Here is a 22,833-nt window from a genome sequence, read left to right on the forward strand (position 1 = left end):
GGTGTCCATACATGCTTAAAATAGCAACCACTATATATATTGTTGATGGAGTTTATAACACACCCGGGGCTTAGCTGCTACAGGAGGGGGTTAAACTGGTCATTCAAAAGTAGGCTAAAGGTTTGGAGTGAAACCTCTTTTTTGATTCATCTGAAAATGCCAGGGTACACACTAGGCCATTTCTAACTAAAAAATAAAAATGACCAATTTCATCCTGCATACAAACGCTCAGTTACATCTAATTATAGTGAAATAGTAGTGTGATCTACTACCCTGGTTTACCTGGGATGATAGGTTTTCTGGCTGCAGAATTTTCAGTGCTAAAACCAAGATAGTCATGATTAAATGTGACTGTTGATCACCCTGTGTTATTTATGAAACATAATTAAGTTGAGTCACGTTACTGCCAAAACTGAAAAACAGACCACTGTAGTATTAATTTTATTTGTTATCCTGGCAGAATATTTATGTTCAGCATTAGACTACTGGATCTGGTTCTGTTCTTTAATTCTCTGCAAGACTTCTAGGCAACACTGGAATCCCCTTAAGAAGCACTGCCGTAATTGCTATTGCTTACATTTATACTCTGTTTTCGGCAGCTCCTAGTCACACATTCAGATTTCAAGAGGAGCTCAGATTTATTCATTAAGCACATCTATTGTGGTTATAAATAAATATCAATAATTTGCTCCTATTTTATAAAAATGGTGAAGAAACGAACTTGAAATGTCAAAATCTATTCAAAATAGGACTTGGGCTTGAATAAAAAAATCTGAGTCATACATTCTATGTCTGTGAAATGTGTACCACATAGTCCTGAACTCAACACACAACATCCTGGTTCTCATCTCCAGATCCTGCCATGAGATTGTCATGAGGCATTTGCCTGGGATCTGGACCCTTTCAGTCTCTACATGGAACTTGATTGAATCTCACTTTTGTCTTGCCAGGACTCCTCCCAGATTAACATATCTGCATCAGTCCAAAATCTGGGAAGTCAGATCAAAATCAGATAAAAAATTAGTAAAATTACACACTGATTTCTAAAGTCTAAAATATTTGATCTGTTGTTTAAAAAACTCAGTGCTGCTGCCTTAACACAACATTCTATTTGTCTATTTATCTTACAACCTTTTTTACATGCCCCTCATTCTAGATTTAACAGCACCTACCTGTTATGTTTTACAACTTTTAAAACATATTTATTATTGTTATTATTATTATTATTAATCTTTAATTTCTTTATTGGTTAAGGTATTACAAGTGTGTCCTCATCCCCCCCATTAACCCCCAACCTCCCCCCCTCCACTCATGCTCTCATCTCCTTGTTGTCCATGTCCATTGGTTTGGCTTATATGCACGCATACAAGTCCTTTGGTTGATCTCTTCCCCTACGCCCACCCTCCCCTACTTTCCCTCAGGGGATTGATAGTCTGATCACTGTTTCTCTGTCTTTGGATCTGTCCCTGTTTGATTTCAGAGAGGAAGGGAGAGGGAGAGAGAGAAACATCAATGATGAGAGACAATCATTGATTGGTCGCTTCCTGCATGCCCCCTACTGGGGATCCAGCCCACAACCCAGGTATATGCCCTTGACTGGAATTGAACCTGAGACCCTTCAGTCCAAAAGGCTGATGCTCTATCCATTGAGTCAAACCAGCCAGGGCATGTTTTACAACTTTTAGACTTGTTCATGCCACTTTCAGGTGGCAGTGACCTAAACTTTCCATGGGGCATGATAGAATCCCAATTGTCTTACAAGAAAAGCGCCATCCTCTTCATCAAGCATTCCTGATTACTTTTACCTTAATGTCTGCTCCTTTGAATGTGACTCCTATATCGGGGAGATGTTTTAATATCTGTCTGTCCTGACACCTCTCTCTTCAAAACTTTACTAATAAAGCATTATTTGCTTGTGCCCTCCAGGATTTCTTTATGGCTTTTTGTGCTTCTTAGTAGTCTGAAGTTCATCACCTTTCTTCTTCATTTAAAAGACATCATCCAAAGAATTTAATACTTAAGACTATTAATCGTGTAGCCACTAATTCTTTATAAGTAAAACTAGAGGCATGGGGCCTGCTAGCACCTGTCTGCTCCCTGGTGGCCAGTGCATGTCATATCAACCAGTCGTTCTGCAGTTTGGTCAATTTGCATATTAGGCTTTCATTATATTGGATGAGAGTTATATTAACATATTCCTTGATATTTTATGTGAGAAAAATACTGTACATATTAACCCCCTATAAATTGTAAAGCATTATACAAATGAAAGCATGATGAAGCATGACCTCAATTTTAATAATTGTAATTGTTTTTGTTTAATAGAGACATAGTAGTCAGAATATTGGGCTGAATGGCAGAAGACGAAAGACTATCTAGCGATGGAGAAATATAGTTTGTTATGTATCCCAAATCACACTCAAAAGCTGGCATTTACTCTTTGAAAGTAGGGAAGGGTGAAAATCAGAAAAGTGTTTCCCACTGGGAAACAGTAAGAGTAGGAGGTAGCACATCTGTTCCTCAGCACTTAAACACTGAAATTCTTCTCTGCTTGGGCAGCTGTCTTTAAAGAAGAGTCAGCACTGCCACTCAGTTCTCAACCAGACAAATCGTTCTCCCCTCAGGCAATAATTACCCCCCCAGTTATCTCCGCCAGCCTTAAGTGGCCCATCTTCTGGGCTAGAGCCTCAGTGAATCCACCGCTGATTATTCATTCTTTTCCCACTGATTCTTGCCACACTTAAGCAATCTCTGCCAAGTTCTTTCTACTTGTCTTTAAACATGGCAAGAAATACAAATAAAATCAATCCTGGCATGGAACTAAGAACTTATAAAACCACCCTTAGAGAATATCAATTGACAAACTGATTTTCTCCTGTTAGTAACTGTTGGTGGAATTTGAACTTTTGCTCTATTTTGAAAGCAAAGATCTTTGCTGAGGAAATATGAAATTTGTTACATAGTTTGAATAACCATTGGCTTTTTAGCTTAATTTAAGCCATATTGCTTTAGTAAGGTTTTAACATATGAAATAATTGACTAAATTTGACTCAATAATATGAAGTTGAAATATCCATGGGAGAAGTCCAAGCAAACATTTTCCTTTTCTCATGCCCACTAATGGCCTATAATCAAAGCACAGCCAGTTAGCTAAATGAGAAGCTAATAGCTTGTTTGTTTGAGGCCCCAACAACGGATAATGTAATTGCTAGGTTTTCTTTCCTACTGTAGATATGAGCCAGGCACATTTTTTCCCTCCATCAAAGTCAATCATTGTAGACAGTCAGTCTGACCAAAGAGCATTAAAAAGATTTCTCTTCAATAATAAGGGCTTTTAAAAAAATTTGCCTGCATTATATTAAATACTCTTTAAGCTCTCTTATTCAATTTGCTGGAGAAAAGTTCTGTAGTACTAAATTACAAGCATACATTTCTCAAGAAACTAGAAATTCACTGAGCAATGCAAAACTATAGATGGAGAAGTGTAAGCCATATTTGGGGATTAGGGTTCTTCTAGGGCTTTACTTAAAATAAAATGCTGAGTCGGTGCATTGTTATTCTTGAGGAATGTTTACCACAAGCATTTTATGGTACCAAAGGATTTTTTTTTTCTTTCTCCTGTTACCGGTCAGTAAATTCCATTATCCAATGCTATCAATTTTGATTTAGCAATAACTTGCCTATTTCCTTTGTCATCTAAGCTTTCTAATATAAAAAGCTAGTAAAGGTGCAGCCTTCAGTCAAATTATAAGGATTGGGAAATGGAATTGCATTTTTATTTATATTATTTTATGCAAAAATAATCTAAATAGATGTCAAAATGTCAAGGAACTAGCAGCATAATAAGTTTACCAGCTTCACAGCATTTATTTGATTTTTCCTTTGCTTTTAAACATTATAAAAAGGTAATTATCAATGAACATATATTTCTACAGAGTGTGTGTCTTGAGACTCCAAGAAACAAAAACTTTATTAGAAATGGAAAATCATGCCTATTGTGCTACTTAGAATTCATATAATTACAAAATGATGAGAATCTTTCATACAGACCAAGAAGGGGGATTTGAAATAATCCCATGCAGCCCTTTTTATACTATAGATGGCAAAACTAAGGCCCACAGAAGATAGTTAACTTCTAGGTGACTACATTTGGGGGGTGGGGCATCAATAGAATCCACCTCCCGCTTGTCCATGTGCACATTTCCCACCTTACAATATGTTTTTCATGGGAAGAAGTATATTGTGTACTGAATATTTGTGTTCCCTCAAAATTGATATGTTGAAACCCTACCTTACAATATGATAGTATTAGGAGGTATGATCTTTGGGAGGTAGTTCAGATTAGATGAAATCTTAAATGTGGAGCCCTTGTGAATGGAAACAGTGTCTTTTTAAATCCTCTCATAATGGGATTAGGGCTGGCTTCTTCTCTCTGAGCTCTGCTATTTGAGGATACAATAGGTTGATAGTCTGTAACCTCGAAGAGAGCTCTCACTGGATCCACCATGCTGACACCTTGATCTTAGACTGCCAGCTCCCCGGACTGTAACAAATAATTTCCTGTTGTTTATAAGCCAACCAGCCTGTGGCACTTTCTTACAGCAGCCTGAGCAGACAAAAACAGACTGAAATATTGACAAGAGTATATGTTAAACATTCAAAAATTTAATATTAGATAAACTTCTTTCTGAGAGCCAATACCTATTGCAGGACTTGTATGGATACAAATGCATCTATTGACTCTGCATTGAAGATAAAGTATTATTGCCTTTAATTAATGTTAACCATATTGAAATGGTTCCAACTCCTTTATCAACCTTCTTCATGTAATGTGAACATTTCTTAGATTCAGTAACCAGATACTGTGAACAGCTATGATAATTTGAGGCTCTTAGCATGTTGTCTTTAGCTGATAGTTTTATCTCTGGACCACTTTTCAGTTTCAGAAATTCATAGCTCAAAGCTCACAAATTAAAACAGTTGAGAGCCCAGATAAGATTATTTCTTCTGTTTGGCATGCAGTTACAGGACATTTCTGTTCACATACACACAGAGGCTAGTTCCTAGGACTCATAAAAGATTTTGAAGCAGTTTTAGTCATTTACTCATGCTCCTTTAACACCTTTAAACAATAGTAATCCCCATCCAACAAAAAACAGGCTGAACCACACTTTTCACTTTGCAAACACACTTACAGCATCATTTTCACTTTACTTTTCTTTAGCATACATCTGGTAAAGTACATTAGAATTTTTTTAAAATATCCTAATTTCTCCACTTGATAATCTTAGGAACAAAGGAAGGTTAACTGAAAGTTACCAGAATTCTTTTGTATACTTGTTCTCTATTCTTAGAATCTCCCAACCTAAAACATCACCTTTGGGAATATTTCCTCCATGCCATGTGATTAAATTACCTTTTTATTCACCAGAGAAAGGGATATTATTTTTTAAAGGCATTCCTTTTTTTCCTTGGGAAAAATTGAATGAAATCTTTCTCTCTGGTTTCTGCAAGTGCTAGTTATTTAACAATGTAGTTCAATGCTATCCTGACTGAGTGACTCACGTATTCTCTGGGACATCAGGGTCTGAGATAAAACTCTAGGGCTTTCAAATTATAACTGCCATAACTATGTTTTTCTTTCTCACTCCCTTCACTCCCTTCCTCTCTTACTTTTTTTTTACTCTTTACCACTTTCTTCTCACTTAAAAAAAACACACACATTTTATTCTCAAACTGACATCAGTTTGAATGCCAAGACCACCACTTACCAAATGTAAACTTATACTAGTTATTAATAATTTCTAAGCTCTGGATTCCTCTCTTAGAATAGAAATGACATATTCTTGGGGGAGTATGTATTCAATTCTTTTTTAAACACTGGCTTATTTATAGTTGGGTTATTTGTCCTAATGATTGACATGCAAGTGTCCTTTACATATTCTGGATATAAATTCATTTTCTCCTTTCTGTGTGCAGCTTTTCTGCCCTTTCATTTTACAGCAAAGGGGAGAGCAAAGGAAAATTGTGAATAATGAAAATATTCTATAACATGTGATATCCAACTGTGTATACTTGTTAAAACTCTAATTTCTATATTTAAAATTGATGAATTATATAAAATTAAACCTTATTTGAACTGAGTTTTTTAAAAATAGAGATGAGAGTTGATAAGTTTAAAAATAAAACATTTTCTGTGTATTAGTAGTAGTCAGTGGCATTTTAAAATTTATAAACATATAAGTACAAATCACATGGAACTAAGCGCTGATCTATAATGTCCATGTTTTGATTAGATAAATCCTGCACTAAGATATCAAGCAATATCAGGTATATTCTACCTTTTCTCCTCCTGTTTATAAGAATTGATTTGCAAGGATCTGTCGCTGGGAGATCCTTGTCCTCTTCTAAGCAATGCTGTCCAAGGTGATAAATGCTACTGCTGATAGCCCGAGTGTATGTGATAAAGTGGGGCTCTAAGCAATGATGATAAATAATAACCCAAAAACATAGGGTATAGAGACGGCCTTTTTGTTATAACCACTTTTCCTAAGTTTAAATTGCTCAACATTTTCTCAAAATATGTCTGTCAGTTTATCATGGTGATTACAAACATAGCTTAGATTTTGGTCCCAGATACAACACTTTCTAACCTGCAGATACATGTACTCGACATCTTTGTTCTCCACTTTCCACTCTTCTCTTATAGAGTTACTTTAAGTTTTAAATGTTAGTATATATGAAGGGCTTCTGCATACTTGATGAGCACTACTCTACATTTCTTTTTTTTTATCGCCACCTGAGGATATGTTTATTGATTTTAAAGAGATGAAGGGAGGGTGGAAGAAGGGGGGGGAGAGAGAGAGAGAGAGAGAGAGAGAGAGAGAGAAACATCAATCAGTTGCCTATACTTGCCCCAACCAGGAACTGAACCTGCAACCTAGGTATGTTCCCTGACCATGAATTGAACCCACAACCTTTTGGTGTATGGTGTGACATTCCAACCAACCGAGTCACCTGACCCGGGCTAATCTATATTTCTTTAAAAAAAATCCTGATCACACATCCAAATCATATGTCTTTAGTTATTACCAAGAATTTCTCTGCTGTACCATGTTATGCCCGATCTTTCACTCCAAGGCATGTTTTGACACTTTCATAACATTGGCAATGCTGTCTAATAAGTATTCTGCACAGACTAACTCATGTTATTTTACAACTCTATGAGCAGGGATCAGTTTCTTTGATATATAAGGAAAGTAAGGCTTAGACACTTTAAAGGGATTATCCAAGAATACTTAAATCATAATTGATTAAGTTTAGACTCAAACTCATGTATTCTAATGTCAAGCCAATAGCTAACATTTATATTAAGTGAGCACTGTTGTTTGACCTAAAGGCCTAAGCCAATACTGTTTGTTTCACTCACTATATTCATCCTGGCTCCCTGAGGAGGGGGAGAGAGAGAAGCAGTTCACATAAAAACAAAAGAAAGAAAGAATGAGAGAGAAGGGAACAAACACAAACGGGTGAGTTCTTGGCTGAGCACAGCATGTAATTATACCATCACGGGATGTCTTCAGAGAGGCAGTATGCACAATGCCATCTCAGAATAGGGAGGACATTTATTTTTCTGCCTTTTCCTTCTCATATTTTTTTAAAATACATTTTTACTGATTTCAGAGAGGAAGGGAGAAGGAGAGAGAGATTGAAATGTCAATGATGAGAGAGAATCATTGATAGGCTGCCTCCTACACGCCCCCTACTGGGGATCGGACCCACAACCTGGGCATGTTCCGCTGACTGGAATCAAACCCAGGACCTTTCAATCCCCAGGCCGATGCTCTATCATTGAGCCAAACTGGCTAGGGCGCTTCTCATCTTTTGTCATCATCTGTCTTATGGATCATTTCTTTCTCTGAACATCCAGTTTGCTTCCCTAGACAAGCCAGGTGGCTAAAGGAAAGGCTAGAGCAACTAAGAATACTCTCTGGCCAGGGAGCAGGAGAACAGTCGCTCTTCAGCAGTCACACTACTCACAGTGTTTATTGAGCTGTAACAACCATGGGTTTAGCAATAGCTGTTTGCTTCCATGGAGCCAGTAACAGGATGAATGAGTGCCAGGGACACTGTGGTGAGAAATCAAGGTCAGTGTGCCAATCTGGGCTGATGCATAAACCAAGTATGATATACCTGACACAGGAATTTTTGGCACATGCGTGTTTACTATCCTGAAACTTTGCCTCCTTCAGCAAGCTTTCTGGTGGTTTTTGAGTGTTTTTTTTTTTTTATTATTATTTTTTTAATTTTGCTATGGTCAGAGGATAAACAGTAAACCCAAATGGAGAATATGCTCATGCCAGTCCAATAACTTCCTAGTTCTTACAATTTATATTTTAAACTAGTTTGCATGGCATATGAAGACAATCTGGCAACCTCAACTTTGCATTTCAGTCATATCTCCTTACTACCTAAGCAATCTATATTCCTAAATGCACCCTTTGTTCCATCCATATAATCAGATAATATGCCGTCAGATAACAACCCAGAATGTCAGTGTTTTCCAATGTGAAAAATATATTTCTCCTTCATGCCAGTGTGCATCATTTTCCCCTCAGCTGAGTTTCACTTGGTTCACCTAGTTTTAGATGGGGTTAGCCTGGCTTGTCTGGACTAGCCTCAGATCTGCTCCATTTGTCTTGTTATTCTGTAATCTTCTTACACAGAACAGTCAAACGATTTCCTCGTATATAGGGATTAAACTGGAGAAGGGATACAGAAATGTATGATGCCTTTTAAAACTCCTGTTCATAACATCACTTTCACACTCACGTCTTACTCAAATCAAATTATATATCCAAGCCCCAAATCAGTGGGTTAAGTAGTAAAATGCAACCACATTGCATCACGGCAGACATGAGAGAAGAAATGGGTATTTGTGAAAATGAATACAATCAAATAAGCCCTCAAATATCTCATTATCTTTTATGCCTGTGTTTCTTCTAGCTTACTGCCTAGAACGTCTTTGAGTCAGTGACTTCTATTATCAAGTAAAGGGATTATTAAAGTGTCAATTTTGGTTAAAGACATGGCCTTTAGACTTACATGACCCTGCCATTCACTAACTTGTGCAAAGATTTTTCTGAGCTCAATTTATTCATCTGTTAAATGGGAGTAATATTTTACCTGATTCGGTGTATATTGAGGATTATGCGTATGTATTACTCAGGTTAGGGTAATTGCTATAATAAAACAACAACAACAAAAGGACAAAAACAGAACATATCTCACTAGTTTAACAATATTCACATTTATTGTTGATTCACATCAAGTCCATTGTAGCTGTTTCTGATTAGAAGGTTCTTTTTCAAGCAGAAATGCAGAATTCTGACCTCTTGCATCTACAATATAGCCATTTTCATCACATCACAACCATGTTTTTCATGAAAAAAGAGAAGAGGAAGAAGCACACAGACCCAAAACTGCTATACATATATCCCCGCCCCCTTGATTGCTCAGAATTAGCCACATACTAGTAACTCCCCCAGATGAGAGGGGCTCTGTGCTGTCATGCTTGGCTAAGAAATTGTCATGGAATGGAAATACAGATCTTAGATGTTCAGCCCTTTCTGCAACATGATGTAGAGTACATAGCCCTTTACACGTGTTACTCACTCTATCCATAGTGCTCATTAAAGGTAGTCAAATAGTCATGGAAGAAAGCATGCAAAAATAAATAAAATAAAAATGAACAGAAACTGTGAAAGTTATTAATAGTTAGGCAAAGAATTAACTTAGAAATTTTGAAATTCTTCATTGACATGTCACTGTTTACATCAGTGATATTTGAGCATTTCAGTTTCATCGTTTTCATTGTGCAATACCATTCTAGGTCTCTAAAAGTGCTCTGATTTTTAAAGTGAAAATGAACTAAAATTCGTGCTCTGAGAAATTTGTAACACATTTTCATTCTCTTCTGCCCCATCTCACAGAAATTGGGATGTAATGTGAAGCAGTTATAAAACCAGGCCTGAAAATTATCTATGCCCATCTTGAATGTCTCTATAGACTATTTCAATAATTAGAAATTATTGTTGATATAGACCCATGTTTGTTCTCAAAAATATCATTATATCTGAGTTTCCATTGCAAAGTTGCAGCAACAGTTGATCTCATTATAAGTTTGTTAGGTATTTCTAAGTTTTCCATGTCTGTACTCTCACTTGTCCAAATGACTTGCCCAACTGTTCTTGTTGGGCAATCATGGGTCTTCACAATACTATTACCATTTATAAACTGCTTTGGTAACTTCCCTCCATGTGACTGAGAAGTAGTTATCTGGTAACCATTGCTTTATAAAATGAAAACTTTGCATGTTTTAAGCACAAGGCAACCACAATGAAGTTTACCTTTACCAAGCCTGCCCTGGAGTGACTGCTAATGTTAGAAGTTGAAGATTTATCACTAGAAAATCAGAATATCTGAATTTTAGTAAACATTCTTTGTTGGACTTCAGAGCATTATTAAAGGAATTTCAACACACAATGATAATTTTTCCCTATGGGAACACCTATGACTAAAGCTGTAAAACAGTGTTCTTCAGAGTATATATTTTCTTAGATGACCCAGACGTGACTCTCTACAAATAGAAGTGTTTTGCCCATAGAGAGTTGGTTCAGAGAAATAAACTGTGTTCTCCCCACACTAAACTCAAAGTGCAACTTCTATGGGCTGAGCAATTTATCTTGTTTTCAAGATTCAAGTCTGACTTTAGAGCACATGAAAAGGTTGGGGTGAAATGTGTAAATACTGAAAGGCCACAGAATGGTCATTTTTAATTGAATGGAGGGTAAATGTTATGTTTTCCCTTTTTTTTCTTTGCACCACCTCGATGCTCTGTCCTTATTCGAAGGAAGAGAAAAGGAACCAGAAGATGGGTTTGACATAAGCAAGAGGTGTTTCCTTGACATCTACTTCCAGACGAATCACCTCTAAAACTATATCCTTCTCTTGGGTTCAACTCATAGATCCTGGTCCAAATGGAAGATTTCTCAGTGGCCTTTTAAAGGCAATGCAGCCTGAGGCATTAGGTACTGTTGGAAAGCATGGCAAGCTCTTATTTTATCTGAATTAATTTTGGATGTTGTTTACCCATTTATTCTCACAAGAACACCGTCCTACTTTTTCAAAGTACTGTGCCACCTTGTGGGAATTGTCTTTGAAACACAAATTGGCTGTATAATATCCATTTCCCCACTAATATTTTATATCTATTAAATTATTTTCTGGAGTCAAGGACCCTGCTTTGCTGTTCAGTAGAAACTGTAGTTTTTAATGGAAGCTACACACACACACACACACACACACACGCACGCACACATGCACACACACACAAACTAGTGATTATTTCTATAAAGATTACACTATTAATCAAGGATTTCCCAAATAGTCCAGGGCAGCTCACTGAGTTAGGCTCTGATTTGGAAAATTATTTTGTCATATTTGGAGAAACCAAGGATACACTACTTCTTAGCTGTGACATTTGTAGTCCACAGTAATGTTTTAAGCATATATTGTCTTAATACAACACATTTATTGCAATTAACACTGGGAAATTTTATTTTTATTCTGAAAATATTTTTTATATTTACAGTGTCTAGACACCCATTTTGTCCTTCAAAGCCTTTAGAAAAGCAAGCAAATAAATAGGTTTGAGGTTTTAAAAAATATGTGAACTCTTCCCTCTTGTCCTCCTCCTCCATTTTTTATCCTTCTGACAGAGCAGTTGTTCTAGGGAACAAATCGATTTTGTCACTCCACTGATTAAAACCAAACTATTGGCGACCCATAACCCAGTAGAAAGGTGTCTAAGCACTAGCACAGTGTAAAAGGACTCTGAGACCTGCAACAGAGCTTCTCTGCAGTTTCTGATGACCAAATACAACAACTTGTAGTTTTCTACTGGTGTCGTGCGTGTCTCCACCTCATTGCCTGTGAACATGCTGGATATCTGTCTTACCAAGCTTCTGGCCTTTCTAGAGTTGGTCCAAGCACTGCTCCTAATATGAAGCCTTTTTGAAAACACCAAAACTTGTGCTACAATAGTTCTTTAGAACCCCAGCACAGAGTGTGTGTTTTTTGTTTGTTTTTTACTGATTTGGAATTATTTATTGTTAGCTGTCTTTTCTATTCAGTTGTGATCACCTTGAGAGAGATATTAATGTATTTATCTCTATATTTTACAACTTATGCAGTGCAGTTTTCCTGGAAAACACACACACACACACACACACACACACACACAAAACCCTGAGACTCAGGAGAGCCAATGGTGTAATCTCAGTTCAAGTCCAAAGGCCCGAAACCCAGAAATCTGTTGGTATAAATTTTAAGGCAGGGGAATAATGTACTGAGAGACAGTCAGGCAGAGGAAGCAAATTCTCCTTTACTCAGGCTTTTTGTTTCAATCAGGCCTTCAACAGATTGGATAAGGCCCACCCACATTAGAGAAGACAGTCTTTTTACTCAGTCTACCAATTCAAACGTTAATCTTGTCCAGAAACACCATCACAGACATACCCAGAGTAATATTTACTCAAAATATCAAGGCACCCTGTGCCTCAGTCATGTTGACTTATAAAATTAACCAGCCATTGCAAGTATGTGCATGCATTTTAAAAAAAGAAAACAAATAAAAATGCCAAAATCCTTTTACTCTAAAATTGTGCTTCCAGTTCTGGTGAGGACTTTTAAAGAAAAAACTGAAAAGGGCAATTTTCAGATCTTGAGGCATTTACCTATATAAAAATAGACAGAAGTCGAGAATTTTTATCTCTGATAAAATGGAACTCATGACTTTTGTGATTGTGACATCCTGCGTCAATTATGAGAATATTAAAACAGAGAAATGATTCTGATAGCCTTCATCCACCACACCCGTCCCTGGAGTTTCTGGAGCTCAAAGCCCGTTAGCAGAGAAAATCCATAGAATAGTTTTGTGGGCTGAGGACAGAAGAGAAGAGGCATCTTTCTCCCTCAAAATGGCATTTATTCTGATAAACAGGTACATCTAGGTATACAATTTTGGGCAATATGGCTATCCTCACTTGAAAGTGGAAATTTAGCTTTTCACTGGACTCTGACACTTTGAACTATCTGAACATTAAAGAGTAAAGCTGGATTTACATAGAGGTAGGAACATGTGAGACAGAAAATGTTAAAATGGGCCTACCTATGTAGATATACACCATGCTTTGTAAAACCTCACCAGCAACAATTATGTTACTACTACTGACAATGGATAACTATCCGATAATATATATGGAGAGATTGATGTAGGTAGATATAATGCAATTACATGTACTATCTACTTTATTACTAATTTATGATTTGGATCATATTAATGATACTAAAGGAGAAATTGATGTTTAGAATGCTCAGACAACCTACACCAGGAAGGAAATGCACTAAATGGGAGGGGCAAGATTCTAACCCAATCTGACCACAGACACAAGCTCTAAATTCCCCTTATGGCATCTCTCTTCAGCTCAGGGAGACAAGAAGTTGTTCATATGATTCCATTCCATCTGGGCACTAGCATATTGTTTTAAATAGAAATAACCATCTAAATAAAACATCAATATGTGAAAATTACTTAGTTTTTTTGTTGGTACAAATGGCTAAACTTTGGACAGAATGATTGAACCATAATTCTCAAATTAGAACCAACAGGGTTTAAATAATCTGTGCACAGCATGGTATGAAGATCATATACTGGGTTCTGTTACAAATGCAGTCTTTTTCTCTAGGAAATTAATGGGTATGATTGGGTTTACATTTTATTTTAAGCTGGGCGCTCTTTATTCAGTATTGTTTGTTTTTTTTTAACCACGTGGTCTAATCTGCAAGGGATTTTTCACATCTTGCTCCAGTGACCTTATATGATCAGTATTTGTTTGTAAACTCGTGCCAATTTACATAATCCTTATGTATAGTGTTATTATCAGATTTCCATGATGGCCTTTCCTTCCTCAAATATGCCCTCTGTTCCTGACTGGCCACATTTGTATAAAGATTCAGTGGTCTCTAAACTGAGTCCTATGTGTCTGTATCTCATATTCTGTTTGGTGGTCACATTTCCACACAGAAATAGAATCACCATGAAATGAGAAGGTTAAAAAAGAAAAGTATCTAATTTTAGGGTAAAAAATCCCTTTTTTCTTGGAGACTGAACTGAAATCAAGTCCTTCTAGGACAATTTGTGTCAATAGTAGTTTAGGGGTAACTCAGCAAAATTATGGTACACCTTTGTTTCCAATTGAATGGGGCTAAATGTGTTTGGTACTTGACCAGCAGTGTAATGTTGTTCTGCTTATTTATCTTTGCTTTTGTTGTTTGTCTTTGGGTGTTGTATCCATAAAAATAATTTCTAAAACCAATGGCAAAGAGTCTCCCTCCCCTCTATGTTGTCTTCTTGAAGTTTTATGGCTTCAGGTCTTAAATTTAAGTCTTTAATACATTTCAAGTCAATATGTGAGAGTAGTGAAAGATGGGGTCTAGTTTCATTCATTTGCTTTTGACTATCCATTTTTTGCCAGGACCATTAATTGAAGAGATTATCGGTCCTTCATTTTAGCTCCCTTTTCAAGTATCAGTTAACTACATATGCATGAGTTTATTACTGGGCTCTCAATTCTTTCCTATTGGTAAATGTGTCTGTTTTTATGCCAGTACATTTTGATTACTATAAACTTAGAAGATAGTGTTAATTCAGGAAGTGTGATGCCTCAACTTTTTTTTTTCTTCATGATTGCTTTGGCTATACAAGTTCTTTTTGTGGTTTAATGTAAATTTTAGGTTTGTTTTTGCTGTTTCTGTAAAAAAATGCCTTTGAAATCTTGGTAGGGATTGCATTAAATCTATAGATTGCTTTTCATAATGTGAATATTTTTACAATATTTAGTCTTCCAATCCTGGAATATAAGGAATTTTCCCTTTTTGGGTGTGTTTTCTCCAATTTCTTTAATCAGTGGCATGGTCTCAGTGTATAGATCTTTCACCTACTTGCTTGAATTAATTGCTAAACATTTTGTGTTTGATACTATTGTACATTGGACTCGTTTTCTTTATTTCTTTTTCAGATAATTTGTTGTTAATGTATAGAAATACAACTGATTATTGTATATTGATTACGTATTCTGCAACTTTACTAATTATATTGATTAGTTTTAACAAGATTTTGGTTGAGCCTTTAGGATTTTATATATGTAAGATCACATTATCTGAAAACAGAGACAATTTTACCTATTTCTTTTTTATTCTGACTCCTTTTATTTTTTTAAGCTAGAACGCTAAGTACTATTCTGTTGAATAAGAGTGATGAGAATGGTCACTCTTTTCTTGTTCCTGATCTTAGAGGAAAACCTTTCACTGTTGAGTATAACATTAGCTGTAGACTTACTGTGTGGCCTCCAATATGTTGAGGTATATTCCCTCAATAACCAATTTGTTGAGAATTTTATGATGAATAGATGTCACATTTTGTCAACTGTACTTTTTCCACCTATTGATACGATGTGATTTTTATCTTTCATTCCATTAATGTGATGTATCACATTTACTGATTTGCATATGTTAAAAACAGCCTTGCCTCCCACGGATGAATCACACTTGATAGTATATGATCCTTTTAATGTTCTAATAAGTTCTGTTTTCTAATTTTTTTAAATATTTTTTTGCATTTATATTTACCAGTGATATTACCTTTTAGTTTCTTTTCAGTGGTATAACATTTACCTAAGTTTTCATGACCCTTTATTCTTTGTGCTGTTATCTTTCAGGGTTAGAGATTTCCTTTGGCAGGGATAGTCCTTCATCAGTCAGCTCAGGATGGCTCAGCTGGTAGCATTATTGGCAGGTGGGACTTGCTATCAGGGTCTCTGTTTGGGCAAGGCCATTGTGTTGTGGTCTCTGCATTTGAGTGGGCCTATTGGTTGAGCACCATGTTCACATAGGGCCTGTGGGTGGAATGGGATAGAATTGCTCCCTGCTCTCTGTGGTCAGGTGGAGCCATTTACTGGACTCTGCAATAAACTCTGGTTGGGTGAGTTTGCTGGCTGTGTTCCCTGGCAGTGTGGTACCCCTGGATGGGCTATCATTTTGGCAGGACTACAGCTTGGCTCCACAATCATTCCTGGTTGGCTGGAATCTCAGTCTGTGACTGGAGGGGACACTGGCTAGACTGTGTGCCCTGGCAGAGACCCAGGCATGGCTTCACACTTGAACAGGAAATCAAGCTGTGCTATGCAGTCAGGTGGGGACACAGACTATGCCCTGAATTAGAGTAAAGCTGCAGGCTGGGCTTTAAGTTCATGTAGGCCACTGACTGTTCAGGCTGTTGGGCAAGGACATTGACTGAGCTTCTTGGTCAGGAGGGACCTCCTGCTATAACCCTGAACTTGGGTGAAGCAAGAGACTATGCTCTGCAGTTGGGCAGAGTCACTGTTTGGGAATCCTCATAGGGTGCGGTCACAGGCTATGCTCTGACATTGAACTTGATCATTATCTGGGCTTCCTGTCTGGGCAAGGCTTCAACTTGCACTCAGTGGTTGGCCGAGGTCATATGCTGGACAGGTTGTAAGTGCACTTCTTGGCTGGGTGGTACCCTAGGATGTATTCTGAGGCTATTCCGAATTATTGTTAAGGCTCCCTGGTTATGTGGGCCCACAGCCTAGACCTCACCGTTGGACAGTACTGCTGGCTTGGTTCCCTGCCAAGTGTGGGATGGGCTCTGTGGCTATACTGAGCAGTTGAGAGGGGCCTCGGGTGTGTTTTCCTGTCTGTGTGCAGACACAGAGCAGGCCCTGCAGCCAGGATGGTCTGTCGGCTGGGGACCTAAATCAGGCAGAACTGCCCAACAGGTGCTCTGGATGGACACATAGGGCCACTGGTAGAGATTTGTGCTCAGATGCTGTTGCAAGCATGGCTACAGGATGAGCTGCACAGCTGCCCAGATCCCCTGGTTAGGCTTCTGGGTCTGGCAGGGCTGGGGGTCATAATTAACAGTAGGTGGGGATTCAGAAGTGTTTCCCTGACCAGGGAGGCCATGGAGCAAGATCCTCAGCCAGCACAGCTCACTGGCTGGTCCTCTGTACCAGGCAGAACTTCCCATAGAACTCCTCCTCCAGATCATGTCACCAGCTTGGCTCTGCAGACGGCGGGGAGGCTGGCTGTGATCTCTGCTCAGGAGCAGCTCAAGGAAGAGGGCAGTCTGCCAGGATTTGAGTGCTGGCTGCCAAAGCCCTGCCTACCGTCCATGTTTTCACCTGGTCTTCAGTGAGAAAGCCCCGTAGATTTCCTCGGTAATGTCTGCGAGTAAGCCTACCAATGCTGGGGTGCTGGATATTCACCTTGGGCTCCTGTTGTGTTTTTTGTTTTTTTCCCTCCCAACTGGAAACCCCATAAGCTCAAGGGCTTCCCCTTGGTGAGGCATTCACTGAGGAAGTGTGATATGGTCAGAGTGGAGCTGCTTCTCTTAATTTTCCAACATGGTCCTCAGCCTGTGAGGTGAACAGGGGTGCCTCGGCCTCACCCGCAGATTCTCAAATCAGCACTATGGAGAGTTCCTGGTGGGTCTTGTTAGGACAAGGGAAGTCAGAAAGGACCTATGTCATCATCTTGAGGACATTACTGTCTCCCTCTAATACTGATGGTAATAGTGGTGATAGGACCTAGATGCTGTCAGCTGATCCATCTATTATAAAGTTCCCCATCAACTTTTGCCTAATAGCTTCATTATGCATTAAGGATTACAGCCAGTTTGTATTATAAAACCAGGAGTGAATAAAACAGTTTTCTAGCTTTAGCTTTTCTTTCACCTTACTAGCATTTTCTCTAAGAACTGTTCCTCATCAATTATTTAGTTTCCTTGAAATATAGTTTTATAGCAAATAAAAGGTACATGCTTGATTCCTTTCCCTTTTTTTAAAATGAGTTGTTAGCCATATTTATTAGTGCACAGTGAAAATTTTAAAAAACTTTTTATTATAAATTTATGTGTTTATATATATTTTATGTTTTGATAAACTGAAATCATTAAATTGTCCAATGTTACACCATACCTTTTCATGGTGACTCATTTTTATTTTATAGAATCTCATACCTTTGCTTTCTAACATAAAGTTTCTCAGGCTTATATTATATATTTTCTATCTCAGACTTTGATTTAACCTTTTTTTCCAGGTAATCCTGGTTCCTCTGAGTGGGAAATAGTATTTATATACTATAATCTGGGCAATGGGGATGCTTATCAATTTGGAGTTGTCAATCATTTCTAGCTATTTTTTAGCAGCAAAAATAGGAATATTACACACATTTTTTAAAGAAAGAAAATCGTGACTGCATACTATAATTTCATTTCAAAGTTAACATACAGATTTTTTATTTATAATTCTTGATTTTAACACCCCCCAAATAAGCACAGTCTAGCTATTTATTTAAATATGGTGAGACACTGACAGCTTTTTCTTTAGGATAAAAAACAAACAAAAAAACCCACTAATACAGTTCACCCTTTTTTGCCAGGTTCTGTATTAAATAATCCATTTGTTTTCAAATCTTGGAGTATGTCTCACTCCTCATCTGGTACCAATTTGCTTGAGAGGTAGCTAAATGCAAAACTAGATATGTGTGAGATGGAGATGTGGTTTAAATCATTTACTGCAGTGGTTCTCAACCTTGGCTGCACATTAGAATCACCTGGGAATCTTTTTAAAATCCTGATTTATAAGGCCCAGAAATCAGGATTTTAAAAAGATTCCCAGGTGATTCTAATGTGCAGCCAAGGTTGAGAACCTTTGATTTACTGAGAGATGATGCATATTACACAAAAGATCCAGAGCCCTTCTAGAAAATCTCATATACTAATGAATCTCAATTCCTCAATGAGGGTTTCCAATAAATGTTTTGTGTTTGGTTGACATTAGCCAAACCTAGGCAATATCCTTTAGCTTATTCTGAACTGGGTACTCAATGTTTTTTCCCTTGAAGAATGGGATATTCATTCTAAATAAAATATTAATATGACTTAAGTAATACATTTCTTTTTACTCAACACAATTATAATATACAAGTGAATATCAAATGTGATTTGACTCAATGAAGGATTAACATCCTTTGTCAAAACATCTTATTTATCCTTTTTCCATAAACCACTCATTGGGAAGAAACTAAATACCGACTATACCCAAGCTCTCATGATAGAAAAAAACACATTTATTTGTAGTTCTTGGAGGGAAAAAGAAAGTACATCCAGCTTCCTTGTAGCAAACCTTGATCCCAGGATATGACACTGTCAAGTTCTATTATGACAAAAAAAAAATAAAATAAAATAAAAAGATGGGTGTAGTATAAATTGCTCTTCTTATACCATGAAGCCATTCTTCAGACTTCATCGTCAAAAAAGAAAGAATCCTATAGAGTGATATCATATAGACTTTGGGGCATTATCTAGAAAATATATATGTAGAATATAAGTGCAACTCTCCTGAGTAAAATCATTAACTCCGGTTATCCATCTTTAACATCAGTAGACCTGGTGTCTATTGGTCCATCTTACTCAATGTTTTTTCCCTTGAAGAATGGGATATTCATTCTAAATAATTAACATATTAATATGATTTAAGTATTACATTTCTTTTTGCTCAACACAATTATAATATACAAGTGAATATCAAATGTGATATACAGAAGAGAAAGAAATAGGTTCAAAACAAGTGACACCTGAATTAAAATATAAACCCAAGCTGGATATTCTACTCTGAAACCTAGAGGAACCTGGTTGACTTCAAAAAGACGATGGAAATTTGGAAACCAGAGACTTAATTTATAGAGCAGGGGAATGATGTTAGATAAATTAAAGATACGTTATATCAGTTACACACGTGCATCTCAGGAATATTCATCTTCACATGAGCAATACGTTCTGAAAATATGGAGCAAAACACTCTTTCAGTTGTGAATGAGGCATTCAGGTTATTCCTGAAAACTCTAAGATTATTGTTACGTTAATCCTAAGGAATAAAATTCAAATTAAAAAAAACAAATCCGCCTCAGCCATGATGAGGAAAGTCTCTGAAACTACAGATCTACTTCACCTTATCACATTTAGGTAATTTCTCTGATATATTCTCAAATAGCAATCTAACTTTAAAATATTTCCCAAAGACTCTCTTCCATTACCTCTAAATTATCATGTTGTTTCCCCAATTCAACACCCTCCTTTGGTTGGTGGAGGCGCAGATTCAATTTTTATTATCCTAATGTTGTTATGATAGACTCGGTGCTCACATTCTATACCACCGCATGTCATCCCATCTATTAACCAACAATTAGGAGGATGAGAAAGGAAAGCAGAGGAACACATGCACACACAGTCTGTTTTCTATGTCACCTGTGCCACATAACATGCTCAGTTTCTACAACACGCCTTGTGATTACAATTTAATTGAAAGACTTTCTGAAAAAAATTGCACAATAGCCTCAGTGCAAACAAAGTGACCTGGAAAGGACTTTGCAGCTAGAAAACGTATCTTCTTGCCAATTGCCAATCAGTGGCCCTGACCTAAGCTTATGCTGCATTTTTCTGAGCTCTCAGTATGTGTACCCTTCCTATGGCACTAACTATCTGAGACCTGAATAAGTCCTTCGTTTCTTGATTTCTTAGAGATGTAACATAAATTGTATTAAATAACCATGCATCTCAGTAGATCTTTGATTATAAATGATACCCAAAATCTTCAGGCCCTGAAAACTTAACACAGTAAACATCTCAAATGTTTTTTTTACAGTTACTATTGTATGCCAGTTCCTTCTTTTTTACTCTGTCATTTTAAAAAAATGTATCTTTCAGTTACAGTAAGCATATAATCTTATTTTAGTTTCAGATGTATAACATAATGAGTAGACATTTAGGCACCTTATGAAGTGATCACCTGATTAAGTCTAGTACCCCGCTGACATTACATAGTTATTACAATGTTATTCACTATATTCACTATGCTGCATTTTACATCCCTGTAAATCTATACTAATAAAAGGGTAATATGCTAATTAGGCCGGGAGACCTTCTGGGAGACCTTCTGAACGTCCTTCCGGACAAAGCCATGGTGGCGGGGCCAAGGCAGAGGCAGTTAGGGGTGATCAGGTCAGGAGAGGAGGGCAGTTGGTGGTGATCAGGCCAGTGGGGGGGGGGGGATTTGGGGGCAATCAGGCTGGCGGGGGGGGGGCAGTTGGGGGCAAGCACGCTGGCAGGGGGGCAGTTGGGGGTGAGCAGGCCGGCAGGCAGAGTGGTTAGGGGTGATCAGGCAGGCAGTCAGGTGAGCTGTTGGAGCCAGCAGTCCTGGATTGCAAGGGGGATGTCCGACTGCCGGTTTAGGCCCGACCCCACAGGGACCGGGCCTAAACCGGCAGTTGGACATCCCTCGAGGGGTCCCAGATTGGAGAGGGTGCAGGCCCAGCTGAGGGACACCCTCCCCCCCCATGCAGAAATTTTGTGCACCAGGCCACTAGTATTTTAATAACTGACAGTTGGTACTTCTCAATTCCTTTCATGTTTTTCACCCATCGTCTTAATCTCTCTCCTTTCTGGCAACCAGCAGTTTTTTCTCTGTATCTATGAGTTTGTGTTTTGTTTGTTCATTTATTTGTTCTTTAGATTCCACATATAAGTGATTTCATGTGGTATTTGTCTTTCCCTATCTGACTTATTTCTCTTAGAATAATACCTTCTATATCCATCCATATAACAAATGTTAAAACTTCATTCTTTTTATGCCAAGTAGTATTCCATTGTATATATGTACCTCTCTCTTTCTTTCTTTCTTTCTTTCTTTCTTTCTTTCTTTCTTTCTTTCTTTCTTTCTTTCTTTCCTTCCTTCCTTCCTTCCTTCCTTCCTTCCTTCCTTCCTTCCTTCCTTCCTTCCTTCCTTCCTCTCCCCCCACCCCCCGGTTATCCCCATGCTTTCGGCACAGAGTTATCCACACGAAGAATAACCCTGTTTCCTAAGCTGGTGTTTAGTTTCAGCTCACCACTGGATAGCAACATCTTCTTTATTTAGTTGTCTATTGATAGACACTTAGGTTGCTTCCAAATCTTGCCTATAATAACACTGCAATGAACATAGGGATATATATATATATGTAATTTTTTTCTGGTTATGCTTATATGCATGCCTACAAGTCCTTTGGTTGATCTCTCCCCCTTACTCCCACCCTCCTGTACCTTCCTTCTGAGGTTTGACAGTCTGATAGATGCTTCTCTGTCTCTGGATCTGTTTTTGTTCATCAGTTTATATTGTTCATTATATTCCACAAATGAGTGAGATTGTGTGATATTTATCTTTCTCTAACTGGCTAATTTCACTTAGCATAATGCTCTCCAGTTTCATCCATGCTGTTGCAAATGGTAAGAATTCCTTCCTTTTAAATTAGTGTTTGGATTTCTTTAGATAAATACCCAGAAGTGGAATAGCTGAGCCATTTAGCAGTTATATTTTTAACTTTTGAAGACTATACTTTTTGTTATTGTTTTTGTCATAAGACTCATGCTAAGAATGAACACTCTTTGTACTATAATTCTGTCAAAATTTGCTCTACCTATCTATAAAATTTTAAATTCTGGTTAATATAGATTGAAGAAGGTATAAAAGGGTCTCCTGCCCAATTGGTTTATTTGGAAAAATGAGGTTGAGATGGAAAAGTCACTACTTTTAACAATCTGGAGCAGTGTAGTCAATAAAAATCTTGCCAGTGATAGAAATGTGCTGCTGCTATGCT

The 22,833-nt window shown here is 37.5% G+C and overlaps 1 non-coding gene across 1 annotated transcript; it reads right to left on the reverse strand.

Moving 5' to 3' along the window:
• Nucleotides 1-22,004: 22,004 nt before the first annotated feature.
• LOC139019111 (small nucleolar RNA SNORA65) lies at nucleotides 22,005-22,122 on the reverse strand. The gene has a single exon (XR_011473010.1). It is a non-coding gene; the product is annotated as a small nucleolar RNA SNORA65 (small nucleolar RNA).
• Between the last annotated feature and the right edge of the window lie 711 nt (nucleotides 22,123-22,833).

The sequence above is a fragment of the Myotis yumanensis genome, unplaced genomic scaffold (genome assembly GCF_028538775.1).
Source record: "Myotis yumanensis isolate MYYU_CA2020_CCGP unplaced genomic scaffold, mMyoYum1.0.hap1 SCAF_10, whole genome shotgun sequence".
NCBI lineage: Eukaryota > Metazoa > Chordata > Mammalia > Chiroptera > Vespertilionidae > Myotis > Myotis yumanensis.